Below are 13,174 nucleotides of genomic sequence, written 5' to 3'. Positions count from 1 at the left end.
TCTTTTACATGTTCTTTCGGGACAAAAATTTGACGATTTCCATGAATCGAAATCCAGAACGATAGCTTTATATTATAATTTCGTAAATAAGCTGTGTCATTTTCAACAAGCATATACTAGAACCATTTTGACTGAAAATATACCGGTTTATTTAAAAAAGTGGTTTAAAATCATTTTTGTCCCAAAAGACACGTACTCCATACTTCACAATTCTACATTGAATTCTTGTTTGAATGTTACACGGTGTAAAAGCTTTTGATAAAATTAAAATGGCTCTTTGTGAGGCCAAGTGATTAAAATCATAAAAAAGTTCAATAAATTGTTTTTGCACACACACAAAAATAATGTTAATAAAATAAATAAATAAATAAATAAAGATAGATAGATAGATAGATAGATAGATAGATAGATAGATAGATAGATAGATAGATAGATAGATAGATAAATAGATAGATAGATAGATAGATAGATAGATAGATAGATAGATAGATAGATAGATAGATAGATAGATAGATAGATAGATAGATAAAAATAAATAAATAATAAATAAATAAATGAATAAATAAATAAATAAAGTGAAATCAAAATTACTCACAATTCGACATTGTAAGGTTAAGAAATCACAGTTAATTCAATGCAAAAGGTTTGTTAATCTTATCAATTCCTTGCAATAGATATAAGAGACAAATGTATTTTGTCTCAAAAAATCTTTTCAAAGAAAATGAGAGAGAGAGAGAGAGAGAGAGAGAGAGAGAGAGAGAGAGAGAGAGAGAGATGTTAACACAAAATAAATCTTTGTATTAAAAATCTTCAAATAATAAAAAAAATTACATCTGACTAACAAATACATGTATTAACACCAATTACAATAATATCAAATCACGACACTTAGGATTTGAAAATTCAATTCATGATGTCTATAACATGCCACAAATGCATAAAAATGTCAGAAATGTTGATGACCTGGGAGCGTAGGTTATTCACAAAATTCAATTTTTTGTATCATTATAGTACATCGATTAGCTGAAACAAAAATACTCTTTAATACAATACAAAATGTCACTTAGAAAATTTGGGATTTTTTGAAAGTCATTTATTTTTTAAAGTTATATATCTTAACGTTAAAACATCTCTAACAATAAATTAAAAACTAGGCTTTTGTCAGAGACAAGTGCTTTTTCAATGCAAATGAAACTCGGAAATTTGAAAATTTTGTGATATTGGTCAACAATAAAACTACTTTGTTAAAAATCCCTCTAATTCTATACATACAAGTACTCTAAAGTAGATGTTAAAAGGATGCTGGATTTTCTCTTTGACAACATCTATGTAATCTTTGGAGACCAGGTCTTCCAACAAATTGTTAGAATTCCTATGGCCACTAATTGTGCTCCGTCATTAATCGATTGGTTTTGTATACCCATGAAGCAGAGTTTATTTAAAAACTTCTACATGAGGAGAAGAAAACACTTTCTGTGGTCTTCAACTCGAAATTCAGATACATCGACGACTTTCCATCAATTAAAGTTACATAATGAGTCAAAATCATGTGTTTCTTTTAAGATATCTGTATCATAAAGCAAAAGATTTATGAATAATATGAGTCTATCGAAGATGTGACAAACTCATCTGTACTGTATTCTGCGCATGCGTACAAACTGGAGGAAGAATTTAAGCAATATTTTCATCTTGGGCCAGACAAAAATTATTTTTTCTCCATAATAGTAGATTTTTTAGGTTCCGATACCTGTAATTTTCTGAAACCTAATACTTTCAGGAAATGAACACAATTTGCACGGGTCATGCCAAAATCCTATATTGTTAATTTTCCCGTTTGAGCGTCACTGTGTCACTTTATAATAATTAATTCCATTTATATGATATATCGATATATCCAAGTGAACTCGAAATTAAAGACATGCCAGAGTCTTGCACATCTGTTTCATATTTGGATGTTTTAATTACTATATACGATAAGGGCAAACTAACAACTAAATTGTATGACAAACAAGGTGACTTCGGCTTTTCCATCGTCAATTTTCCTAATTTATGTAGTAATATTTAAGGAATGAATTTAATAGCTACCCATTTTATACGGTATAAACTGGGTTTGGGCAGTTTACGCTTTATAAACCGTGAAGAGGTTTATAAAAAAGCGTAAACTGTTCCAACCCAGTTTATACCGTATAAATTGGGTACCTATTAAATTTATTCCATATAATTTAATTTTCATTCATTTGGTGTTAAAAAAACAACAATATGATTGTCCTTAAAAAATGACTTCAATTTGTACACAATTTGAATGTAACGCCAGACGGATCGATACGTTTTTGACGCAGGTCATTGTGACGTAGGCAACCCATTTTATACAATATAAAGAAAAATTTTTATCCAATCAAATACAGCGTTACAACCAGATTAAATTATACAGCTATCACTTGCACTTATGGTGTTTATGTCTCAAGACTCATACTCAAGATCATGCTTTGTGTATGATCAGGGATTTCTACAACCTCGTTAAAGTCAACATTTCGTAATTCCCATGGTTTTTATAATGACCTTGTTAACAGATATCACCCATCATTGGGTCGTATTTTGTACCAATCGATGGGTTTTTTTAAATACTAAATTTGACTACGGAGTATTCCATCTATCTGATCAATACATAGGGCTCACGGCGGTTGTGTCCCATGGAAGGGGATGTTTACTCCTCCTAGGCATCTGATCCAATCTCTGGAATTCCCAGGGGTCCGTGTTTTCCCAGGGGTCCGTGTTTTATGCTAAGTTCACAAATTTGTCTTCTTTGTTTCTTTTAAATCGATCACTGTTTGTTATTATCACATTTTTCATTAAATGAACATAAAGTTACTAAATTTTTCAAGGAATATCAAGTGTAAATTTTAAAAGATGTGCCTTGAAATTTTTCAGAAAATACAAAGTAACTACATGTAGGACTTCGAGATAACGCATGTGTTTATAACACTTGGGACCGTAAATCTACTTCGAGATAAGCGAGGTATTCGAGATTTCCGTGTTCGAGATACCGAGGTTTATCTAAATCATAAATATAATAAAAACGGCTCGGACCGTTGATTCACATCGAGATATCCGTGGTATTCGACATATCCGTGTTCGAGATACCGAAGTTTACCTGTATTTATTTTTACGTTAGATAAGCATCAACACGATTGATTATATTCTTCGAAAAAAAAAATCAAGCATAGATTATAAAAGATGTGTCATAACTTTTATTTTTAGCAAAATATATTTTAATATTTTGATTAATACACTTTTTTCTCAAAGGATATTAAGTTTTACTCTGTGATTTGTGATTTGCTAAGGAGCATAGCAAATAATCCATTAATTTTTTCTCTATTGTGTTTGGTATTTTAGATAAATTAATATCAGAAGTTTCAGTTTTGCTGATCGTGAAAGCTGTATCTCATTTGGTTTTAGATTTGCAGAAAGAAAACAATCGGTTGAACGATAAGAAGTATATAAAAGGATTTACAGCGTAGTTTGACAGCATTGCAACTGTTCCAAATTGAAAGAGAATATGCGTTAACCCATCACTTGATTCAAGAACTTTGTACTCTATCAATAATACTATTATGTCATTGATCACGAAGGGTAATTGTCCAAAAATATAAGTTAAGCATATGAGATTAACTTTAGTCGTAAGTTCGGCCAAATGGCGTTTTTCAATGACACTCTTAGAAATCTTGGAGAGTTTTTTCAGTTTAACCAATTTGTAGCAATGCAAGTAAAGCAAAAAACCAATAATGATTAAAACCAAAGGCACAGCAATGAAAGCGAAATAGTACACGACAAAGAGATAATCGGGGCATACTTTTGTAAAAGATAAAGTAACTGCGTAAGAAATGGTCAACAAACTCATAACCGAAAATATGGCGAGGGACATTTTCACTGCCCGGAAGCTTGTATGAGAGAAATGGTAGTGAAGAGGATTGGTAATCAGAGAGTACCTCTCGTAGGCCAAAACCACTAGGTTACCACCCGTCCACATGAAAGGGGTGTACATCGCCCAGAAAAACACAATACAAAGAGGAATATTGAAATAAAAATTGTACATATGCGGATAAAGAATGAACATTGACAAATACACCACGGCACTGGTCAAAGAGTCACTCACGGCCAATAATAGGATACACATGTATGTTACGTCTTTTTGCATGCCTCTATATAGTATGTTAATGAAAGTGGCAGTATTTCCTGTCAAGGAAATCAAAGCCAAAATTGTACATACTCGAAGTAGCCAGCAGGAAGTGAAATCACTGATCGAACAGAAGGTGACAAACACCGGAAGGGTGATGTTTGGTGAAAGGCTTGAAAAGTTGGGCATCTGAAATGTGGAGTTCTCCATGATACACTCTCTATATACCGAAGTAATTCTCTGTCACGTCAGTGTTACATAGAATGTTCTCTAGAATGGAGAAAACAGATTTTCTTTTCTTTTCATCAGAGATATATATCAAAGCATACACATTTGACAGGGAAAAGAGAATGAATCATAGATATGTACATATGAATGACAATTTTAAAATTGGTGGAAATTTTAGTAGTAGTAGCACAAATATTGTCTTACCTCATTCAGAGTCCCGAGTTTTTCTCCTACTATAAGTCCACTTCACGAAAGTAGACTTTAAGGTTTTAAAGCTTATGGATCATTCTATAATCAGCTTGACAGTGCTAAAAAGGTATTTCTAGATTTACTTATATCTCAGAAATGCTTACATTGACTTCCCATACATAATGAAGCGACTAATCAGTCCCTCCCAGAAAAGCTGATTGGATGAATTTACTTTTACATGCTTTCACATTTTCAAACGTGAATACTGTTACCGGTTTAATGGAATTGATATTTTTTATAGGTATTGATTTCACAGTTTTTAAAAACATAGAACAGGTATTTTTTCAAAATATGAAAATAACACGTTCGAGGCGAAAGACTCTCTATTTTCCTTCCTTTCACGAAAATACATATCATAAATGGTGAGAGTGAATAAAACATCCAGACACTGACCAAAAAGCCAGTTTCTCCAGAATTTTGGTTAAATCCATGTTTACAATTCTTAATCTCACTATCGCTAATTTACATATATGACATCACAGTCTAAGCCATTGCGTTACAAAAAGACAGCTAAAAGGCGATAGGAAAACTTGGAAAATCAAAGAAAATGTAAAAAAAAAAAAAAAACAAAAAAAAAAAACAGAACAATTCATTGTTTTATAGATACATTTGGTTTTTTTTACTAGTTATACAGGACTTTTTGATATTTTCACTCCTGCTTCACACTCGTCAAAATATGCATAGAGAAAATTCTATATCACTTGTAAAATTATTCCCATATGAAACCACAACACAATAAATACCCTCTATTAATCTAATGAAACATAGACATAATTGTTTTAAGGACATTTAAAATACGAAATCTTACCATTTTTCTTATTAATTGATATAATTAAAATTAAAAACCTTTTCGGAATCTTTAAATGCATTAAAAGATTTTATATGTACTTTCACATTTTACTGATTTAAAGAGTAGTTGAAAACAGTCATTGTGCTTTTACCAAATTTCTTTTAGATACAGAAAATGATTTTAGAGCTTCAATGGTACTTTATAATTTGCGAGGCTGTTGGCACCTTTGACCAAAAAATAAAAAAGTAAATAATAGTTTGCATATGACTCATCATCATGTTGTAAAATTTATGTACTAGTACAAAGGACCATTGCAACCATTCTCCTAGCCACTTTTCAGTCTTCCGCCTGAGGCATTACATGTAATTATATCTTATATTGTTGAAATGCGTTGAAATTTAAATCAGAGAGCTTAGCATCTTAAGAAATAAAGCAAAAGGCAAGGATCGCTGAGCAATGAGCATGTAAGACAGTATTTTTCTCTGCCTAAAAGGCGTTTTCTAGCTAACACTGAAAATGCATTAGGGTCACGGCCGTAGAAGTCGGACGACAGCTTATTAATTTATTTCAAAGTTAACTATATAGCAAATACAAAAATATCATTTTGAACATGAGATTTTTAAGGACATACTAAAATACAAATTTCATATCTCTTCTTGAATTAGGTTATTATACATTATATATGTATATATGATGGGTGTTGTGTATAGGGACAAATGCTACTTCTATATCGGTTCATAGGACAAATATAGTTTTTTTTTTCAAAAAGCTTTTTATGTTTTCTGATGCTAGACAAGCTAGTTTTTGCTAAATTTGAATAAATCAAATAAAACACTTTCCATAGAGATGAATTATGTCATTTATTTAAATGATGGTATAAATGTAAACAATTTAACACACAAGAAGGGGATCAGACTCATAATATCTGATTGTGTGTTACGTAGAATACCTGTATAATGTCTGATCCCCAAAGAAACGACTAGGAAAAAGTATCAATAAAACAAGACAAACAAAACATCACAAAGAAAAGTTATCAAAAAGATTGCACTTCAAAACAAAATGGGATGTTGCCGTCTTAACAATAACTTTTAAATGAACGGACATACACTTATCAGGTTATATTATTCTTGAGCAGTTCTTAGCTTTGTATTTCTCCATCAGCTTTTTTACAGACATTAGCTCTACCATATAAATGGCAATGCAAAACAAGTTAAAAGAAAAAACACAAAGAGGTATAGCGCACTTGGTATACCAAATGGCCTACAGTAAAGCGCATTTGCCATCTTTGATAGTCAAGGGTTTCTGATACGCTACTCTTCTCTCAGATCAAACCCTTGGCCTACGGTGCTATCAGAAGTCTGGATTTTTTGTGATTGGAGTTGAGTGATATCGTTCGACCAATCAGCAAACAACAGTTATTATGGTGCAGAGTTTATATTCCACCAGTTTGTTTATGATTGGTACAGAGTTTAGGCTTAATGTACGAGGGTTGTCCCAGGAAAACGCGAACATTTTCAATATCTTTTGTTTCACTAATATTATAAAATTAAAAATTGGCATACACCATAATAAACTTTTTTTGGATAATGCATAAAAATTTCAATAAAATATCTTTATAAACAACATTTTTCTCTCAGGTAAACGAATCTTACAAAATAGCAGTCGGCACAACACTGACGACGTCAAAACATAATTCTTGGCGTTTGTGAATTTATTATGGGATCGTGCGTCTGATAAAATTCAATTGAAGCATAAATTCGACACTGTATTCATGTCCTTTTAGTTACCAAGTTATTCATCTCAAATATTAATTAACGTTTCCAAAAGACCGCGGAATTAATTTTTTTTAAGGTAGTCCGATCCTCAGGTTCTGAAAATCAGCTTTCAAGTAATTGAAAATGCCCACAAAAATGCCTCTGATTTCACAGAGTAACGTGAATTTACCCATGGTATTCTTCAAAGTTCATCATTAAAGTTAATCATATTATATAGGGAAAATGATCAAATCTTTAATATATTTTCAGGAAATGCGAATAAAAACACCAGCTATGCATTTTCTAATTGAAAATTGATCAACAAATATATTTTAGGATTTAAAAAATATAGGTATCCAGGCATAAGGAGAAAATTCCATCTTTTTTATGCTTACACAGTATTTTAGTTCTTCTTTTTATTTCGGTCGTTATATAATTCATAGTGTTATATGCTTGTGTTATCATTGCTAGACATCACAGATCACGTCTAATTTCATATCATGCTAATAAGCATTGGTATCTAAAGCTAGATTAAAGTAAATTCGATTTCTCTAAAAATTAATTAATTTTTTTTCTTTTATGAGGTACAAATGTCAACTTTTTAAAAGACCTTTTGTAAGACTTCAGAAAACCTTGAATCATATTGAGATGCATAAAATGTAATTTATTGCACGAAAAGATCTCAGTTTTAAGCTTCATTTTGAGACTTTTTAAGTAAAATAATAAATTTAAGAGTTATCCTTCCTGGCTGAGGATCGTATATCCTTAATAAACTTTAACAATTTCCCAATCCTGGTCATAAGTTTACCTAACTCCTCGCTTAGTTAAACGGTCGTCGCCGTCAGCTTCTGACTTTTCAGTTTGTTGGTCTTCCAAAGGCTTCTTCCATCGAATAACCAGTCAAGCCATTCTCGAACCTCTTGAAGTAGGTATAAATCTGTCTCCGAGATGTATGTTTGTGTCGTTCCATCGTTTACATATCTTTTCCCGTATGAAAGGAGTTATATCCCGCTCAACAGTACTGCTTGATAATTTGGTGCTCCGTATTATCGCCCGACGTCACTATTTTTGACAATGTCTAAGTAAAAGTTTTTTTTTGCATCTAACGTCATATTTTTGTCACTTGTGATGCTAAATTAATGAATTTTTACACATGAGTACTTCAGATCATAGAGTTTTTATGGTGGTAATTATTTTTTTCACATGATATTTCGGTATAGCCTAGAAATAAAGAAAATTTCACTGGAAATGCTATTTCTAAAACTCCAAAAATTACAGTGCGCCGAGCACCGATATTTGAACCCTTTAAAAGCTATTTTCACATGCATATGACATTACAACATTATAATATTTTGTCAAAATAGCAAAAGTTTCATTTTCCAACAATGTGCAAAAAAGTATTTATTTTGGTCAAATAGTTTTTGAACTATTCAAAAAGTTTGCGTTTTTCTAGGATAACTCTCCGAGTCTCGTACTTATTGTGTGGGAGTAGAAAAATTTATTTATACTTAAATGTACTTATCGTGTGGGAAGTCTGGGTACAAAGTTAATATACATGTGCCTACCCACGTTGTTTAACAATGGTACAGAGTTTAGGCCTTATAATTACTTATTGTTTATTATATCAGAGTTTATATTTATTATATCAGAATTACCCATTTTGTTTTTGTTCATGGTTTTGGTACGGACTTTATATGTGTACATATGGGTTGAATTTATCCATATTTTTTGTTTGCCCAATTGTTGGGTTGTGGCGTCCTCTCTTTTAATGAAAACTTAGACTTGGAAGATATTCAAATAATTTTAATTTTAAAGTTTATTGAAGATACCTTCTAAACAACCTGTGAGAACACACAAACACAAGGAAGAGTATAACCATCCTTTCCAATTAGCAACTTTGTCACATGCCAGGAACCCCAGTTTAGAGGAAGCAGGGCTATATTATTCATAGCCCAGGGAGCCTAACAGAGCTATGTCTGATGCCATGAATTTGATGTCAATGAATCATATGTTTATTGTTTAACTGAACTGTTTAACAAATATTGACTAAGCAACAGGTTTTATCCAACAAACTGCATAAGATCCTCATCTGCAAGCTAAACTGCAGCAGTGTTGCCACCGGTGGATAATGCCCTAAGCCAGCGAATTAAGAGGTTGGTTGTTAAAGCATCCTTACTAGACAGATCATTAGAGTCGATTTCTTATAGAGTATTTGCAGGTGAGTCAGTAAGCAGATCATATATGCAGGTCCCATTGTCTCTTGGTTTAACAGTGACCCAAAAGGTAATAAAGTAATGTGGATCTGCACTTACTTTGCCTTCCACAAATGATCCCCTAGCATAATTAGTAGGGACAAGTTAAATTGATTTTCATTAGGCATCAGCAATCGGGACCTCAATGTCAATAAACCACTCGACAGACGGCTTTTACGTCTTTAATGATACGTGAATATAATTCAAAAAGGGAATATATCTTCCATTAGGTAAACAATTTACTAGTGTAAGCTTATCCAGTAAGGAAAACAAGAATTCTTCATTTTGTTTAGCCTCAAGAAGTTACGAATTGGAAATTGCGGAATCAGTGTTAGTACATTTAGAAAAGCCCGTTTCAAATCGTGTCATTAAACACAGGTCTTTCCCTTTAAACAATAAATCACCATAAAGAACCTTTCAAGATAAACTTAAGGGTTATGTTAACTTGCAATCTAAATTATTCAATCGATGGCTTAAACAGGTTTTGGTAAAGGGTTCTTAAACCCCCATCAATTACCTCCGGTCTCACAATGTGTGTGGTAATGATATATAGGCTTCTGAACTTTCTCAGGATATGAAGAATATGTTAATGCCAATTTCCCTGCTAACAGATTTTTAGCGTTATTTTCTCATCCTCATTTCCACAATTTCAGTATTGGGTGAATTAAAAAAAAATGACCACCAAACTGAAATTTTTTGGAAAAATTCAACTACTTCTAACATATTTTTCACTTATATCATCATATTGCACATGCATTCTAGTTTAAAATCCTGAAGTGGCAGTAGAATAGACAACTGGATTAAAAAGTTTCAGAATTTTCATTAGTAAAATTTCTTCTGAAAAAAGAAAATATCATTACACCTTAAAAGACTTTCTTAAATACATAATCACAAGAAATTATAGTTTTTTATGCTTCAAAATGGTAAAAGGGGTATAAATGATTAAATCTAGACCTTGATTATCTTCTCTTGTATATGTGACAAAAAATTGGCTTTTTGATTGTTATTTTACATTATTTTTTTCAATTCTGGTATGAAAAGTTTTAACATGAAAAAAATATAAAGAAATAAAATTCCCCAATTTTCTCTTTTTTTGTCCGTTCAAGCCAATCCTATAAATCTAAGCCAAAAAAGAATTTTTATATATGAGTTCTCTTACAAAAAATACTAAATTTTGAAGTGACCCTATGTTACATTATTGTGTTGCACTCCTGACATCTGATATGTATTTTATTTAACATTGTTTTAAAAATTATAACACACAATAACCCATTCTTACTTTGTAAATTAATTTATCGTTTTGATATTTTTTATCGTTTACGGCAGGTTTTTCATATATTGAAGACCTTGACACATGATTATTTGCAAAGTGTAATATATATAAATTGTATATAAAACTATATGTGAAATGATGAAAACTATTCCCTGAATTGACTAGAAAATTTCTGTAATTTGTGGATAGAGACAGTGTTTTGAACATCAAATAGTATCAAACATTTTTTTAAACTCATTTTCTAGTAAAGATAGTTGAAAAGCATTGGTAATTATAAAGCAGTTTTGTTGCACTCCTGACTGCAGCAAAATTTAAAATTAAAACCGTAGAACACAAAAATTCATAAAGTGTTGGCAACATCAAGTGGTAATGAAACTGTGCAATGTTTATTATAATAGTACAATACTTCATAATTAAAACAGATGAAAGTATTTAAAATTCGCATTTTATCTGGAATGATTCCCTATTTATGCAAAAAAAATTTAGCTTAAATGTATATTTAGAAGATAAAATATATTTTATAGCATATTTCCCTTTAGAGGACAAACACACTAACCCACCAGAAAAATTCTACTCATCATTTTTTCTTTATTTTTATTTTTATTGGATGATTTATAATTCTGGCATATTTGTTGCACTCCTGACCAAAAGCATTGGGACCTTTAAAGTAGAATTGTGAAGTGAAAATTACATAAGAACTTGTTCTGTTGTTTCAGTGAAGTTGAGGAGGAATTACTTGAATTTCATGACAATTTTTTAGTGTGTTTATTTTTAACATTCATTAAAAAAATCACAAAAAGATAAAAACACATCTGAATTGATAAAATTGAAAAAGGAAGGATTTTAAAAATAAAACTGTGAATAATTCAGTATTAAATTATACAAAAAGATCATTATTAATTAATGAATATGTCTTAGCATGAATAAAAGTGTTTTCGTCACACAACTTGAATCTTTAAAAAAATGTGTTGCACTCCGGACCATAGAAATATAGATCTGAAGCACAGACAGATCCAGTAATTGATAAATCTATTTGGTAAAAATGTTCTTTGTGTCTTTCTCTTCCAAAATAAAAATCAGAAAATCATATAATGATAATTGTTTTTTCATGCTTGGGAGCAAAACATCAAATGTTGCACTCCTGACATTATTGGGTATGCAGATATACTTGACTCTAATTAATGCTGCTTGTGATTTATATAACATTTTTAAGTTTTAAAATGTATATCAGTTATTGTTTTACACTTCGAAAATTCTTTTTTGTCTTAATTTCCTTTCAGAATTTTACAATTGATGTTTTTTTCGCAACACTACATTTTTTCTGTTGCACTCCTGACATGGTATAACATTTTTTTAAACATCAGCCATGACCACAACTTGATTAAACAAAAGTTACTATAGCGCATATTTAAAACTCAATACTTTGAATATTATCAGGAAAGCTTTTATTTTCAACATAAAGCATTATTATTTATTTCACAGATCTCCAAAAAATATTGAAATTTCAAAATGTCACAAAAAGTGTTGCACTCCTGACAATTTTAGCATCATTTTTGGGCATAACTTTTCTGTTAATTGAGATATCAACGAGATATTTGGCAGGTATTCAGACACTATCTAAAGACATATGTTGAGACATAGAAATCTATTTTCATTGCCTGCATTTTTATTGTGGGTTGATAAATATGCGTTTGGTCATTTTTTTTTTTAATTCACCCTATTCACAAAGGTGTTGTATACAGAATTCAGAATAATATAGTAATTTACAGCCTTTCATACCTTTTTTCTTGAATTGCTGAAAATCATAGGGATTCTATTAACAGCATTGTAACACATATCTGTAATTGCTGGAATACCGGTAGATCCCATATGGCAAGATTCTACATCAAAATGCATTTCATAGCATGCCCTTTAATTTATGATTAACACCTTCTCGGTTCTATAGTGAAAGAACAGTTATGCAGACATTATATAGGTTGCTTACCATTTGAAGCATTAGTTGCTCTGTAACAACTTTGAAATGGGTTATATTGTTTAAGTTTCGGGTACACCTTTTTGAATTACAAGTAATGTTAAAAATTGTAAACATTTTTGGAATAACTAGGTAATTCAAGTGATTCTTATTAATAATTTCTTATAAATTTTTCCACATGAAATTGTCCTCGTTTTAGCAAATATCTATTTGGATTATCATACGTGCTATTGCATTGCATCATTCATTTCTCCCCCAAAAATATTACCTTCTCAAGACTTTACCGTTACCCATCACTGAGACGATGTTGCACAACCGTCTTTAAGGTTCCTGAAATTATAGTACCACAACCACCTTTGTTACAAGCTTTGCAAATAATTTGTTTTAAATTGACAAACAACATCGATTTCGTGTCTGGCAGTTACGATACGGCACATTTTATGAGGACGATCCCTGTCCCACGCTTCCAATTGTGTATACTT

The sequence above is a fragment of the Saccostrea echinata genome, unplaced genomic scaffold (assembly GCF_033153115.1).
Source record: "Saccostrea echinata isolate AGI-Se365-2 ecotype Australia unplaced genomic scaffold, CSIRO_AGI_Sech_v1 ptg000064l, whole genome shotgun sequence".
Classification (NCBI taxonomy): domain Eukaryota; kingdom Metazoa; phylum Mollusca; class Bivalvia; order Ostreida; family Ostreidae; genus Saccostrea; species Saccostrea echinata.
The sequence above is the reverse complement of the archived record's forward strand: the minus strand, read 5'-3'. Positions refer to the sequence as shown.